We start from the raw sequence: 17,488 nt of genomic DNA, 5'->3' as shown, positions 1-17,488 counted from the left end.
TATCTATAGTGCTTTCTCGATGTTGGGGATGACTGCTGCAACCACAGATGAACCATCTTCTTCATCTCTCTCTAGTTTTTTTTTCTTCTATATTTCAGGTCTTTACCTCTCTATGATGGAGTCTTTCTCTCATCTCTACAATTTATTATCTTTCCTAATATTTTTCTATTTCCTTTGGTCCATATGTGGAGGTTTTGTCCACTGTCCAGAGGATAAGTATCTACTTACTGATGCCTCCAAATAGTGCACTTGGAAATTGAATTGCTTAATCCAGATTTGAGTTTTCAGCTCTTGTTGTATTAACACAAACAGATACGTTTACCTATTAACGGCTCTAGATTTGAGTTTTCAGCTCTTGTATTGTATTAACACCGACAGATCCGTTAACCTATTAATGGCACCTCTGGTGTGTTGTTAGCCCCTCTCTCCCTTCCTCCCTCTGTGTGTGTGTGACACATGCACCCACAGAATGATAGACAAAGAGGAAGGGGAAGGTGTTCTTTTATTTATTTATTTATTTTCCTTGAATTTTTTTCCTGGATATCACCAAGCATTGATTCTTTTTACTTTTCCATTTCATAGACCATGCTTGAACAGGATGTGTAACCAGATAGAGGCATTCTCCTGATTTTTTAGTTTTGGGGTGGGAGGGCGGGTCTTGGTGCAACGGTAAGGTTGCTCCATTGTGACCAAGTGGTCATGGGTTCTTGTCTGGAAACAGCCTCTCTGTGAAAGTAGGGGTAAGGCTGCGTACATGATGACCCTTCTCAGACCCCGCAGTGGCGGGAGCCTTGTGCACTGGGCGCCCTTTTTTTAGTTATGTTTGGGGTGTGGTTAGAACTTGAATGGACTGATAATCAACTAGGCCATCTTGTCTACTGAAAACTGAACAGCTCAGATAATCTTTAGCGCTTGAAATTATCTTTGGCTTTTTTTTTGGGTGCGGTGTTTAGGGAATCAAAAAAGCAGGTGGGGAGGAAGAATTAAACTATTAGTTTGTGAACTTTGTAATATGTGCATATCTAGCTTGCATGTTCTATTACATATTTTGATAAGAGGCAATGATGAACTTCTTGAAAGACTCGTGATATTTCCAGCAGCATTTAATGGAATAGCCTAGCTAGTAAGAACATATTTATTAGACTTTTCTTGTACTATAATTTCTGTCAGTGAAAATTGACATGAATATGTGCTTGGATGAGAAGGAAGCTAATGATGAGTTGCTGGAACCAACTGTTAACAGGATGCAACATTGATCTCTCACAGATTTGAATGAGTTCTTGAAGAAACGAAAATCACAGAATCCAGGATGCCTCAGCTATTTTATCAAAGGTATGCATTTCATTTAATTCAAAGGGGCTTTAGTCGCATTCAAATTATTTTTCCTTAGATGCTGGTTTTATTCTTTGTGATAAAGACTAGCCGTGAAGAGAAATTTATCACCTTGACAATGAAGACCCCTTGAGACAATGGATTTTAAGATCATTCTAATTTTTCCAGCTTCATTTTTATTTTAACATACAAGGTACATGCAGAATGTTAAGTCAGAGAATATATATATCAAAGGTTTGGGGTATTAGTTTGTAGGGTTGGATTGGTCTAATTTGATATGACTAAAGGTCAAAGTTGATTGATCTGAACCGGTTTGAGAATGGCTGGCCTTGTAAGGATTGGATGTGACTCTTTCTGCAATCCCAGCTTACGAACGTCTTTAGAGATGACATTAGTGCAACTATCTCCATCGATCACCAGACTACTTAATTGGTCATTGCACTTCACGCAGGGTCTGGAAGATACTGATGCAACATCAATCTTCATCTTCAGTGACCTTGTGAATGGTCAAAACAGGGCGAAGAACATAACAAGGGTGTCGTCCACATCACTATCATTGCCGCTGACTTCACCCGGCTCACGCTCTACCTCGAAATCAACCGTCTCAAAATAGTGATGCTCTTTTGGAACATAAGGTATAAAAGAGTCTTTATCAATATAAGATACCAAATGGTTGGGACATTAAGCACTGATATGTTCGTATCCTTTGTACAACACTGAATGACAGACTTTGACTTCACAAGAGGTTTGTCAGAACCACGCTGAGGCGGAGAATATGGTCGGTTAAGTTGTGAAGATGTTGTGTCGAAATCACGCCGAGGTGCCGAATATGGTCGGATAGGTTGTGGAGATGCCATAGATGAATCACTAGTGTGGTTTTCTGAATAACTTTACATGGGGAAAAGACTGTTGTAGATTGGAACTGTTACCTCTAGGAAAAGTGTCTGTAAAAGTCCGTTGAGTGGATGACCGCTTTAGACTTTCTTTTATTTGATATGCCTCCTGTACAACATCCTCCATTGTAGGCAGTCGATTGGATGCTAGTGCAACACTGATCTGAGGGTGCAAACCATTGCGAAATTGTGCCACCAATACCTCTTCATCCCACTCAAAATCAGATTGAATGGCGAAATAGTAGAATCTGATGACATACTCCTCAACTATGCAAATCTAAGGTGCATGCATTGCTTGTAGTCGGTAGGAAAGAATCTTTGGTTCATGGCTTCACTCATCTCAGCCAAATAGTGACTAACCCAATGCCTCGAGTCCGATTTTGGTGTTGTTGATGTAGATCGAAGCATGAAGAAGAGAATGACAATAGAATTTAGAACAAACTGTTCACGAGTACTGTTCATGTGAACAGTACCCTAGTTACTGTTCACATGAACGATGTCACAGTGATGTAGGACAAAACATGAAGAAAAAGAGGCTAAAACATTGTTCACGTTACTGTTCACGTGAACAGTGTCACAGCCCCTTGATTTGGCTTGGTGAGAATATTCCTAGAACAATTATGGGGCAGATCAGTCTTTTATTTATTAGTGATTCAAGTCTTTAAGTGAGGGGCATTATTGTCAATTTTATTAACAAATTTTTTGGACTTCAAGTACTGGCCGATATCACTTATGGTGGGGATCATGTGGAAGGAGTGAAGATCTTATTATGTTTCTAATCTATTTCAGTCATAGTTAATTAGAGTAGTTTCTATTTTTATGTTGCTCTTATTATGTCAAGTTTTTATTTTCTTTCTTACTTGAGGTGCAAGTATTGCCCTCTTTATATTGTAAGGCTGTTTATGCCTGTCCCCACGATTTCTATAGTGAATGAAAATTGCTTTTAGTACATTATGTTTCCTTTCTGAAGTTTGAATTGTGACTTGAGGGGCTGAAGGAGCCTGGCTGAGAGAGCCAAATCCACCTATCCCAACCCTTTCATTGTCATCTTCTCCATCGAGCCTGAGAACTGCTGTGATCATTCCACTGCCAAGGATTCCACTCGGTTGCTGTTGCTGCTGCTGCTGCTGCTGAAGATCATCACTTGAAGCTTGAAGGCACTTCTCCAACACTGTTGTCATTGTTGCTGGTTTTCCCATTGATAGGAACCATTGTTACACCTCTGCAACCCTCTGCAACCCCTTTGACTGCAAGTTTCTAATTTCATAACTCCCCCATTCCATCAACAAACCCTGCTGGGTTTTGTAGCACACCATTTCCCATTCATTCTCTCCACTCGATCCTCACTTTCACCCCATTACACAAGCTGAAACCTTCTATTTCATTCCACCCCCATAATTTCACTTCTACCCAACAGAATTTTACCAAATTGGCAGCAGAGCCCCCTCTCCATAGATTCTACACTCGATCCAAGTTAGAGCCCAAACTGGTGGCTAGTTTGGCCTGCAGAGAATTAGTTTCTATTTGGGAGTTGTTGTCATATCTTCCAGCTCAACCATCAGAATGAATTGAAATTTTCAGCAGTGTTTCTACCCTAGACAAGCATCATTCGATCCAAGTTTGGTTACTTTCTCATGGCTGGTTTGGTTTGATCTCTACTAACTTACTAAATCTGAGTTTACCTTCCATCAATCGAAACTGAGATTTCTTGGGATTCATCACCCTTATTGGACCTTTACTTGTTAGGAGTATCAGTCCCATACGAGTTGGGGAACAACTGGTTCTGGGGTTAGCAATTTTCTGATGTGTAAACCTCTGTTTCAGACTTTCGGTTGCAGTGTTTTGGCTGCTATTTGGTTATTTGTGTTGTAGGTAGTTGGGACTAGGTTAAAGTCTTACATTACACAGCCATACTGCCTTGTGTGGGAAAGCTTCTAGAAGACTGATTTGTTTGTATTTTTATTTCCTATATGTTGATTGTTCAGCAAGCAAGCAAGTTGGTTTTTAGTAAATTGAAATTAGGCAAGTAGTTTCCTATTTTGAGTACTTTCTAATTTTGTGTTCTTTCCTTTTTGGTTGTAAGTTTCTAAGTTTCAACTTTCTATTTTTGAGAAGCCTGGCTAATCTATATAAAGAGGCCATGAGTTGTAATATTCAACAGTTTAAAATCAATGAAGTTGCAATTTGCTTGCCTGACATCTGAGAGAGATCATTGTTTCAACAGCTGAGATAGCTGTGGGTGAGAGGCCCAAGGCTGAGATAGCCATCTATCCCCAACCCCCTCCTTCTATTCTTCTATCCCTTTTTCTTCCCCTTCTCTACTTTTCTGTTTTGTTCTTTCTTTCTATTATATTGTGCTATGAGTTAATCTTCATCTAAGATACAATTGAAGCTTCATTGTTGCTGCTGGTTAGAAGATCTATAAACTGGAAAATATTACTGAATTGTTCATCATTCAACTAGAGATCATTGTTGCTGGAACCTACTATTGGCCTATCTTTGATTCTACTGTAGAGTGATTCTTAGTTGAACAAATTCCTTACATTATTTGGTATCAGAGCCTATCACCTCCTAGCTAGGTTGATGTTAATACAAGGAAGGTGAAGTCAGAAGTTCCTTACTTTGCTAGACCGAGTGATCCATTCCTACTCCTTGAGTTGTTGGATTCTCTAGAGGAATATTTTGACTGGTACAACCCAACAGAGGAGCGGAAGCTTAGGTTTTTTTACTCCCAATTGACTGGTTATGCTAGAAAATGGTGGAAATTCCATGAAGAGAGACTCAGAGCTAGAAGACGTGAACCTAGGACTTGGGAAGTGATGAAGTACGAGTTGAAAAAGAAGTACCTACCGGAACATATGCAAAGAAAGCTCTCCCCTAGACAAAATTACCCCCAAAAAGCACTTACACTTGAAGAGAGCGTGAAACAACTAATAGATCGAATGACCTCTTTTGAGAAAACATTTAAATCCATATTTGGTCACCGCCCTCCACCTCCAACGGATGCTACCGTGACAATCGTTGAAGTTTTGAAGATGGAAGAGAAACAAGAGAAAAAACCTCCAATTAGTGAACTGGAACATGAAGTTGAGGTTAATGTTGAAGACGTTCCAGAAATTTCAGTCGACAAGAGTCAGTCCTTTATGTTTCAAATGTTGAGGCTTACATTGAAGAATTTGAAGCAAAAGTTAAGGTAACAGGTGACGTGGAACTTGGTACTACATTTGACGAGGTGGTTGAAGAAACCATTGAGGAGACTGTGAATGACAAGGAAGAACTTAAAGAGCTCGAGTTTGAAGCAAAGAAGGTCGAAGACACATTCATGGACAACCCAATGGACACAACTGATGATATCGAAGTCGATCACATAGAGTTTGTGATCCCACCTAAATTTTTTGAAGAGAAAGTTCCCCGTCTTGAAGATTACATTTCAAACATCCGTGAGCTGCTGGAGTACTGTTTTGGGCTGATTTTTTTTTATCACCGATCAACTCTGCCAGTGTTTGCTGCCGGTCCCAAGCCCGGATAAAGGAGGAGGGTTGGTGCGTCAGGTCTGCAACCGGCACCGGAAAAAAAACCCATCCAAACCCTTATACATTAGCCAACCCCATTTAGTTGGGATAAGGCTGAGTAGTTGTTGTTGTTGTGTTAGTGGTAATCTTGTGACTTGGAGGAGTAAGAAGTAGACTATTGTGGCTCGGTCTAGTGCAGAGTCTGAGTATAGAGCTATGACACATGCTGTAGGGGAATTGATTGTTGAAACGAATCCTAAAACGATGCAGAAAAGAATGGAAATTGCAAACAACAATCACACAAACGAACACAAGGATTTACTTGGTTTGGCATGCCTACGTCTACGGTGAGATGAGATCTGTTTCACTAATCTATAGAGAATAGGGTTATAGCCGCTCGTCCTCACACCTCTCTCAAATTACATTACAGAGAAAGAACCCTTGTTACATATTTATAGTGAAACCCGTTAAGAGGCCTCGAGGCCTACGACCTCTTAACGGCCCTTTGGAATCAACCCACAAACCAATCGACAGAATACAAGACATCGTACCCCCATCATTGATGTGGTTGAAATCTCTCATTCAAGATTGGGGTTCTCAGTTGCGAAACCTAAGAAGATGTATTGTGATAATCAAGCTGCAATTTATATTGCCGGTAATCCAGTTTTTTCACTAGAGGACTAAGCATATTGAGTTCGACTGTCATTTTGTGAGAAATGCGGCTATGCAAAATTATTTTGGATTCCATTTGTCAACTCCAACGATCAACATGGTGATATGTTCACAAAGGCGTTGTTTCGGCCTGCATTTCTTAGTGGTTGTTCTAACTTCTAAGCTGGGTATGGGAGATATAGATACTCTAGATTGAGGGGGAGTGTTAAAAGTGTGTATTGTGGGGTGGTGTTCCATGGACATCCATGGAACAGTGTATCGTAGGATCATATCTAATAGCTTAGTTGTCTTTATTTGTTTCCTTTTGTACTTAGACTTATGAAGTTATTTGTTTCTATTGTAATTAGTCATCCACTCCTAGTAGGATCCCTACTAAGAGTCGGTAGTTTATCAATATAAAATATATAGCTAGTAATGATAGGGGGTATTCTCTCTATTGTGTTCTGGCTCTTCTCCCTCTCTCGGTGCCTTCTCTCTTCAAGTTATCTTCTTCTCTCCATTGCTGGTCCTCTAATCTCTAAGACCAAGACCCTATTTCATGGGAGTTGATGTAATCAAGGATTCCTTTTGCATCACTTCTTATCTCCATCTCCTTAATGTTGAGTTGTAAAGCCTGCTGCAATCCCACTGTCAGGGTTAGTGCCTCCATTTGTTCAGCTGATCGAGCACTTCCGCAGCCAGCCATTTAAGTATATGTCCTTGGCTACTTGGTTTATCTTCACCATACATTTGGGTAGGACCACCATTAAAGTGTTCAAATAAGCTACATGCTGCAGTGATTTTTCTATCTCATGCATGGCAGCTGTTCCTAAATGCAGATTTTTATTTCTGAAAAGGCTAAGTTTGCGCTGCAGGTCCTTGACATTTATAGAACTTGTACCCACACTACATCTTTTGGTCAATTGCATGTGAGATCCATCGTTCCACAATGGGACTTGATGAATATTATAGTTCCACAAAAATACCCTTTCTTTGTGAAAGAATCTTAGAGAGAGAGAGAGACCCAACCAATATCTCATCCCTTCCAACTGCAAGCACAGAGGCCTGATTTTGGCCCGAGCTTGCTCGTTCTTCTGTTATTAGTAGTACCTTCTGCAAATCAATACCGGATCTCCCCTTTGTCCTAATCTTATTGGGCTCTTCAGCTGCCTTCTGGTGGACATCTTACACCTGGGTTTCTTACATCTGGTGGGAAGAAGATCTCTGCAACTTTGAGAGCTTGCTGTATAAGGTGAAATTGATGACTAAGTTGTTAATTATGATAAATTAGAGTAGAAGGTCATGGATTTCAGGCCCAACTTTGATTATTTGTGGTGGGAGTGCATACCTGAGGGGTTGGGACTATTTAGGTTCAAGTATATTCCAGGTAAGTTTGGTGCTCGCTCACATAAGTCGGCTTTATATCTGCCCATGTACCACCATTCTTTTCCTGCAAATTTAATGTGTCAAATTTATTTGCTTGAATGAGTAATGCAGATCTGGATCTGGTTGTTGAATTTTGTCTGTACTTTTCAGTGAGTGCTCTCGTCTTTCTTCCTCGAGTAAATAGTGGAGTTCTAAGTTGGGAATAATAGAAAAATGCTTAATTTTGTCTTCTGGGATCTGGGTTCTGTCATCAATAATTATTGAGTTCTTCCTCCACTCTGATCTTCATCTCCAACCCATTCATAGTCCTTTTTTAAATCAATACCACGCTCGTCCGTCCTTACTCTGGTCTCTGTTTCCTAACATTTAAAGGATTCCTTTGAGAACCCACACAAGTGGTTTTTCCTTTACTCTAATCTTTGTCTCTAACTTATTGACAGCGTTCTTCTAAAAACTCATTGCAGGCTCTTCCATCTTCCCTTCAACCTTTGGCCACAACACTTTAATGGGGTCAACACTTAGATTTGAGTAAGGGTACCCGCTTTCTCTCTCTACATTCCATGGCAGTGAATCCTCATTTCGACGTCTTTGGCCATGATTTCTGGCTGATTCAACAATTCTCAGAGGAAAAGGTATTGTAGTTAAATTATGATTCTCGTTATTAAATGATCTTGCATGCATAGCTTCTGGACCTGGTTGCTGGTTGTGGGACTATTTACGAAGAAGTGGAGCTTCTGGATTTTTGGCTTCCTCATTCAGGTGGAGCAGATAGTTCTTCTGTAGCTGCTATAGTTGGCTGCATGTGCCAGCTTGTTGTAAGAGGTCAGTTATACGAACTCTAAGGTATTATTGTTCCACTCTTAACTTCTGGGATCTCTCTCCTGTTTTGATTTGAATCAAATCATTAATTGATTTATAGGTGAACAAGTGCCTAGCGCACTTGGTAGCTTGTGGTGCATAAAAGCCAATTGCTACTAGGAGGTCTTGGGTTCAAGCTTCCTGGTTCACACCTTCCCTCCCCCTTAGAATAGAATAGAGTAGGACCTACCAAAAAAAAAAAAAAATCTTGCATGCATATTTGGTCAAAATAGTGAAATGCGGGTGCAATTTCTCCTTACATCAGAGACCTGCAGCACAATATACCTTTCTGGAAATGATGTTATTCCTGGCTGTCCAAATGGCTAGCAATCTCAGTGCCCATAAAATAGTATGAATTTTTTTATGCCATGCAGAGATTTAGGATCAAGTGGGCTTAAGTTCAACTCACTGAAACTGAGCATGTTATGACTGATGAGTCTAAAACCTAAGAACTGATGTAGATTATGTGTACCTTTCCACTTCACATTGAAGGCCACTTCACATTAAAGAAACAAATGATGTAGGTCTTCTTGGTCATCCTCACAAACAAGGGCATGGATCTATGCCCTGGATCATGTGTAGGGTAGCTTTTAGTTGGTAGGATGTTATGCTGGCATTTCCACGCTGCCCATAGTTGTCAAAGCGCTTGGCGATCCAAGGCGTTCGAGGGCCAGCTAAGCGCTTAGGTGACAAGGCACTTGCCTAGGCACCACCTAGGTGCCCTAGGCCGTTAGGCGCTTTAGTATTTATTAATGTATTCTCGTAAGATTTGTCATCATCTCAATCTTAAAATGTCCAGAAAGATTTTGGAAGCCTTACTTATACATAACTTTTTCACTTACGTTCCTTTCGGTATAATAAATAGAATATTAATATATTAAAATAAGATAAACAAATATCTTATTAAAGAAAGGGGGTTGGGGGCATTGTTGATGGATTCTACCACAAACAGTAATTAAAAGGGGGGTTGAGGGAATTAATATATAAAAAAGGGTGTACCCAGTGCACGAGGCTCCCGCCACTAAGAGGTTTGGGGAGGGTCATAATGTATGCAGCCTTACCCTTGCTTTCACAAAGAGGCTGTTTCTAGACTCGAACTTGTGACCACTTGGTCACCGTGGAGCAACCTCTACCGTTGCACCAAGGCCCACCATCTAGGGAATTAGTATATAAGATGAGTGTTGAGTTATGTAACCCGTAATGGTATTTTTGGTCTTTTCCCCCTATAGCCGACTCATTCAGTAGATTCGGTTATGAGGGGGGTGGGGGTTATTTGTAATCCTGCTCTTATGAATTTAATTTTAAATAGAAGGGCTTGGTGATCACATTGATCATCCAAGCATTACAGCCATTAGCATTCTGTTAACATGGTATCAGAGCTAGATCTGCTATAGGTTACATAATTTTCCATCGCTACTGCTCTTTTCTCGATCTCCATCTCCCTTCTTCTTCTTCTCTTCTCTTCTTGGTTCTCTCCTATCTTAAAGGGCAGTACTAATGAGGTGATCTATTGATCTAGCTGCTGCCCTATATACCACCTTGATCAAGGAATGAAATAACCTTTTTTGTGGGATCGATAGTTGTTGCTCCCTTCTGCGATTGTGGAATCTTCACCTTTGAAGATCCAGAATTCACCTCTTGAGCAACAACTATCATCATCATCAACAACCATTGAAGTTTTTGATCCCTGCGATTTCAACCTTTTAGGGTTTTCTTCCAAAACCTTGATAAAATCGACTTTGCTGATTTGGAGTCAATTTTTTTTTTTTTTCCAGATATTGCTGATTTTTGGAGGACAGTTTGACCTACATTAGAGGAGCACTCTATCCAAATTCCGGCCCCTTCTGCCAAGTATTTTTGGAGATTTTGAAATTCCCCATCTTAGGATCAATTTTCCCAAAAATTCAGTAATCTATTTTTTTGGGGTCTTCTTGTTGGTTCGATCAGGTGATTTGATTGTGTCCTGATGTATGACAATTCTACTGCTTCCTCTGGAACTGATGGGCAGCCGCGGAATGAGTACCTTCCCTTTACTGCTTCGATCAAACTCGATGGTACGAACTACCTGATGTGGTCCGGGTCTACATACTTGACCATTGTTGGTCGAGGGCTTACAGGACACATCACTGGAACTATGGAGAAGCCATCTACAACAGGTCCTCTTTAGGATCGATGGATCTCCAATAACTCTTTAGTTATGTCCTTTTTACTTAACTCCATGCAACCAGATCTCGCCAGTAGATGCTTGTTGGAAACTGTTACTCAGATATGGATTGCTGCAAAAGAGGCCTACGGTCAGGTGGGCAATGATGCTCAGGTTTATGAACTCCGTAAGAAAATTCATGAAACCACCTTGAAAGAACTGTCCATCTCCCAGTATTATGCTGCCCTTCGTAGCTTATGGCAACACCTGGATCACTACTCAGACTACCAGCCCAAGAATGCAACATACATCGCTACCTACCACAAACATATGGACAAGATCAGAGTTTATGATTTCTTGGCTGGTTTCAATGTCGAATACGACCAGATTCGTGTTCAAGTTCTTACCAGATCACCTTTTCCTACATTGGAGCAGTCTTATGCCTTGGCTCATATCGAAGAAAATAGACGGGCTGCCATCCTCCTTCTTTTGATCGATCTGCCGTACAAACTGGTTTTGGTTCTACTCCCATATCTGATGGGTCTTCTCATGCTGGTGATACCTTTGAGGAGGTTATTAAATGTGAGCACTGCCATAAGCAATACCACATCAAAACCACCTGCTGGAAACTTCATGGTAAACCTGCTGATTTTGAAGCCAAACATGGTTGTGGAAAGTCCAAGCCCAAAACTAAGCACACTAATGCCTCTACAACTAATTCTACAGACACTGGTATCACTCTGGATGAACTTCAAGCTTTCTATCGCATGTTAAAGGCATCTTCAGCTGCACCTGTCATGCCATCTGCACCTGCTGCCCCTTCTAGTTCTCACTTTGCTTTAGGTATTCCAGTCGGTAGTCACTGTGCATCAGCAGTCTCTAGTCCTTGGATTATAGACTCTAGTGCTACTGACCACATGACTAGTTCCTCCCAACTTTTTACCAGTATTCTCCCTCTTCCGAGAAAGACACTGTTCGAGTAGCTAATGATTCCCTTCCTTCTATCTCTGGAAAGGGTTCTATTTGTTGATCTCCTAGCCTTACAGTATCCTCTGTCTTGCATGTTCCTTCTTTCTCTACTAATCTTCTTTCAATTTGTAGTCTTACTAAGGATTTGAATTGCAAAATCACATTTTTTTCCTCTCATTGTGTCATATAGGATCTGGTGACATGGACGACGATTGGGGGCAGTAAGGTCCATGATGGTCTCTACTTGCTTTTCACGGGTTTGACTTCTCTCACAACAATTTCTTCTCCTGCTCATTAGTTACATTCAACATCATCTCCTAACCTCTATCAATGGCACTGCCGGCTAGGACATCCTCCTCTTCGGATTTTAGCTTCTTTATTTCCTCGGTAAAAAATTGTAATAAGGATGAGTTATGATGTGAGGCTTGTGTTTTAGCCAAACAGACTCGTTCTAGTTATCCCCCTTTGAATAAATGAAGTGTTTCCCCTTTTGCTTTAGTTCATACTGATGTATGGAGTCCTGCTCGTCGGGCATCCATTTTTTGTCATAGTTGGTTTTTTACTTTTATTGACTGTCATACCCACACTACGTGGGTATACATGATGCAACACAAGAGTGAAGTTTTTGCTGTTTTCAGCTCTTCCACCGTATGGTTTAGACCCAATTCAATGCGACTCTGAAAAATTCTGCATAGTGACATTGGCAAAGATTACATGGAGGGTCAGTTCCAAACATATTTGGCTGACAATGGGATACTTCATCAAATCAGCTGTGCAGACACTCCTGCCCAAAATGGTGTGGCTGAATGCAAAAATCATCACCTCCTAGAAGTTGCTCGGGCCCTTATGTTTGCCCGAAATGTTCCTTCTCAATACTTGAGTGATGCTGTTCTTACCGTTGCTTACTTGATCAGCCGCATGCCTACTCGGGTTCTTGCTGATCGTGCGCCTACAGGCATTCTCCATGGGTCCTCCTTTGTTGTTCCCCCGAAGATCTTTGGTTGCATTTGCTATGCTTGTAACCATCACCCTCATGGCAAGCTTGATCCTTGTGGTGTTCGGTGTATTTTTTTGGGTTATTCAGCTACTCAAAAAGGGTACAAGTGCTATCATCCTCCCTCACGACGCACCTTGGTCACTATGGACATTGTCTTCCATGAATCCTTAGCCTATTATTCCCAACTACCTCTTCAAGGGGAGATTGATTCTATGGGTGTTGAAGATGTGTTTGCTATAATACATGTTCCTATGATACTACTTATGCAAGATCTTCCTTCTAAAGGGAATGATGTTCTAGTAGAGCTTGACCCAACCCAACTTCTCATCTGGTTCCTGTTCAGGGGGAGCAATCTGTTTGAAGACCTATGAGTTAGATTCCTGTTGATAAAGTCTATACCTGAACTCGCACGCAAAAAGGGCAAGTTGAGACTACCACCACTACAACAACTCTACTCCTTTAGTCGCCATTCTTTGATCCAGAGCCTACTACTCCATTTGGTAAGGATCCTTCTCTTAAGTTACCTATTGATGTTCGTAAAGGCACTAGGACATGTACCTTACATCCCATATCCAATGTTGTTTCCTATGATTCCTTTTCTTCTTCCTATCGTGCTTTTGTGTCTTCTGTTTCCTCTGTTTCTATTCCACAGAAGTAGCAGGAGGCTTTTGTAGATACAAAGTGGAAAACAACTATGATGGAAGAAATGAAAGCCTTAGAAAAAAAAAATAAGACATGGGAGCTAGTGGTTCTTCCTCCAAACAAAAGACCGGTTGGCTGTAAATGGGTGTTTGTAGTCAAGCAGAAGATAAATGGGTAGTGGATAGATACAAGGCAAGACTTGTAGCTAAGGGGTTTACTCAAACCTATGGGATCGACTACCAGGAGACATTTGCTCCAGTTGCAAAGTTAAACACTGTTAGGGTTCTTTTGTCATATGCTATTAATCTGGGTTTGGATTTGCAACAGTTGGACGTCAAGAATGCATTTCTTCTTGGAGAGCTTGAAGAGGAAGTTTATATGGAGATTCCTCTGGGTTTTTTTCATGTGGCAAGACTCATGGCAAAGTTTGCAAACTGAAGCAGGTATTCTATGGGTTGAAGCAGTCTCCTCAGGCTTGGTTTGGAAGGTTTTATAAAACTATGATTTTTGTAGGGTACAAACAGTGTAATGCCGACCACACTCTATTTATCAAGCATTGTGGAAATAAAGTTACTGTTCTCATAGTCTATGTCGATGACATAGTTATGTCCGACAAAGATGTTGATGAGATCTCTCACCTGAAATCTTTCTTAGGACCAGAATTTGAAATAAGTTATCTAGGTAAGCTAAGGTACTTACTTTCTTGGGATTGAAGTTGCTCGTTCTTCCAAAGGCATCTTTCTTTCCTAAAGGAAGTATGTCCTAGGTCTTCTCTCTGAGACTGGTTTGTTAGGGTGTCACCCTTGTGATACTCCTTTGGAAGCTACTACCCGTTTGAAGGAAAAAGATGGTGAACTTGTTGATAAGGGACGTTATCAGAGATTGGTGGGGAAGTTGATCTACCTCTCCCATACTAGACCAGGCATTGCATTTATAGTGAGTCTGGTCAGTTAGTTTATGCATGATCCCTACTCCACTCATATGTCTGCTGTTCTTCGCATTCTCCATTACTTGAACTCAACTCTAGGAAAAGGAATTCTTTTGTCTCCACATGATCATCTTCGTGTTGAGGCCTACACTAATGCTGACTGGGTGGTTCTCGTGATCGAAAATCTACTTTAGGTTATTGTACCTTTGTAGGAGGTAACCTTGTCACGTGGTGTTGCAAGAAGCAGAATGTTGTGGCAAGATCTAGTACTGAAGCAGAATTTTGCGCTATGGCGCAGGGAATCTGTGAGTTACTATGGCTTCAAAGCTTACTTCAAGACTTTGGTGTCTCTGTTCGTCGCCCAATAATGTTGTACTGATAAAATAAGGCTGCAATTAGCATTGCCCACGGCATTGCCCACAATCTTGTGCAACATGATAGTACCAAGCACGTGGAGATTAACCAAAATTTCATCGAGGAGAAGTTAGAAAGTGGTCATATTTGTATGCCTTTTGTAAAGTCAGGTAATTAGCTTCCTGATGTCTTCACTAAAGGATTTGGTGGGAAATTGTTTCATCCTAATTTGTCCAAGTTGGGCATGTGTGATATCTATGCACCAACTTGAGGGGGAGTGTTGAGTTATGTAACCCGCAAGGGTATTTTTGGTCTTTTCCCCCCTATAGTCGACTCATTCATTAGAGTCGGTTATGAGAGGGGGCTTATTTGTATTCCTGCTCTTATGAATTTAATTATAAATATAAGGGCTTGGTGGTCACATTGATCATCCAAGCATTACAGCCATTAGCATTCTGTTAACAATAAGATAAATATTTTATTAAAGAAGGGGGGAGTTGAGGGCATTCTCGATGTCAATGGATTCTAGAAACGGGGACTAGAGGGCCAGAGGGAATTGCAAAGCAAAAACCACTTGTCATCCTAGAAATATGCTCTATGCACAATGTTGAAAGAATCATGACTTTGTGTCTTGTTTGTTGTCAACGAGGCTGCGATGGCGTTGAAGGGAGTGGCAGCGGCGTTGGAACTCAAATAGGTACACTCACTCTATCTTTTTTTTCATTTCAGTGGCTGCCTCTGCTACTGCTTCTTCAGTCTTTTTATTCTTCCTTCTCCCCCCTCCTTCCATCTTCATCTTCTTCTCCTTATTACGCTACTGCTACTGCTGCTATGGTGCTCGCGGTGGTATTGTTTCTATTGTTGATTCCTCCTTATCGGGGGTGGGGGGAGTTGAGTTGCAGGGGTGAGGCTTAGCAGATGCCTTGTCCAATAAGGCGACATCATTACAGATTTTCCGCCGGGACGCCTTAGCCGGGCCTAGGCGAAGCTTTGACAACTGTCTCTGACATGATTGATTTGGTTCTATAAAGGTTGGCATTCATGTCACTGAGATGGTATGCCATGGACTTTGCTGTTAGGGTATCATTTTTTTAAGACTTGTCAAATGGTACTTCCTATCCTTTGCCCAATGTTTAAAGTCGTTATGTATTGATCTTATCTGGTTAATACTCATATATCGAGATTGGGCCTTTCAATACAGTACATTTTTTTTTTGGGTGTGCACACCCTACCAGTCTTTATCAAATTGCATTCTAATTCCATACAAAAAATTAACCCATTCAATTAGTATTTATCATTGAATCTGTCTTTTCTCTCCAATTCACTAGAAAGGACCCAAAAAAAAAAAATAAAAAAAAATACTGTAACTGGATCCAGATACACTCTTATTATTAGATACGTGGTTATTGATAAGCAAGCTGTGACAGGTCATGGTATTAAGCACAGACCAATGGAGAAACACAAACAGGCATCTTCTCTAACCAATGGATGAAATAGACGTGGCTGTGAGTTTTCCATTCTTAGCTAGCGAGTGGTGTAATCTCTAGCTTAACTTCCTTTTTACCACTACAGCTCTTCTTGATATGGTAAGGTAAGTCAGGATAGTAAGGGTATACAGCATTCCAACAAAAGATATTGACATGAGCTATGTGTTCACAACATTCCTGGCTGTAGCTGATCTGCTTCTTCTGACTCCATTTAGACTCCAGGTACTGAACCACACAACTTCTAAGAGGGTAGAGAAGTGCAGAACATGGTAGTCGTGGTGGATCATCGATGAAATATCGATATCCTGGTGGAGATACTACGCCTTGGCCCTCTGCAACCATGGTGATGACCACCATTATGAGGACCAATACCATTATGGACAAGGGCGACGATGCCGGTGTTCTTAACCAAGCCATAATAGAAATTCTATTCCTTCTTCTTGGTGTTTGTTATGCTAATGTAATGGGTTCTCTGCTACTAGGTATTGTTATGTAATGGGTTCTCTGCTACTTGGTTTTTATAAGGAAGAATAGACTGACAAGCCTTTGATCAAAAACCGTTTCCCTAATAATCAATCCTATATTTATTGATATGTTTTAATGCTTTCATCAAGAGCATAAATTTATGTTTTTGAGATATGAAATCCTGCTGAGTAACCTCCATCCAGTTTTTATTATTATGTTTGTTGCTTTAAACTTATTAGGCTTTAAGTTCCATCTTTTAATTTGTCAGTTGCTGCAAATATGGGTGGGTGTTATCATAAAAAAGTGTAAAGAAATGATCTCTGATTAATTAATTTTGAATATCAGGAGGGAAATCCGAAATAAAATCTATAGGACCAAGAAGGAAATGATCTCTGATTAGTTAATTGTTGAATATCTTTTATGTATTTTATCCATTCAACCTTATGTTAGCTAAAGCATTTCATATGGGTCATTGAAATATGTGCATAACCCAGTCTACATCAGATAAGAATTGACCTTTTTTTATTAGAAATTTTAGCGCCCAAAGGCCAACAATATCTGCTTTTGCTTCTTCCAAAGCTGAGTGAAGTTCTTGAAGCTGCTTTCATCATCCAAACAAAGAAAAACATGAGAGACCAAAGCAATATTTAGTTAACCAAGTGATTTGTTTTTAGTGTTGGAAACTCAAAATTTCCATTGTGATCATGATAGAAAATGCCGTTGGGTGTATGGTGTCTTGTATTTTGTTGCTTGGATTTGTGGGTTGATTTCGAAGGATTATAGGCCGCAAGATTCAAAGGAATTGGCCCACTTTCGTGTTAATCTATTGTACTGGTGGGGCCTTGATGAACAAGCGAGTCTATGCGGGGGT

The 17,488-nt window shown here is 40.5% G+C and overlaps 1 long non-coding RNA gene across 1 annotated transcript; it reads right to left on the bottom strand.

Annotated features, from left to right (window-relative positions):
* Positions 1–1,219: 1,219 nt before the first annotated feature.
* LOC122646552 lies at positions 1,220–17,217 on the bottom strand. The gene is made up of 3 exons (XR_006330646.1): positions 17,134–17,217; positions 16,392–16,393; positions 1,220–1,233 (listed from the first exon to the last, which is right to left on the bottom strand). It is a non-coding gene; the product is annotated as an uncharacterized LOC122646552 (long non-coding RNA).
* Between the last annotated feature and the right edge of the window lie 271 nt (positions 17,218–17,488).

This window comes from Telopea speciosissima, chromosome 11 (assembly GCF_018873765.1).
Source record: "Telopea speciosissima isolate NSW1024214 ecotype Mountain lineage chromosome 11, Tspe_v1, whole genome shotgun sequence".
Taxonomy (NCBI): Eukaryota; Viridiplantae; Streptophyta; class Magnoliopsida; order Proteales; family Proteaceae; genus Telopea; species Telopea speciosissima.
This window is presented reverse-complemented; position numbering and strand designations above follow the sequence as displayed.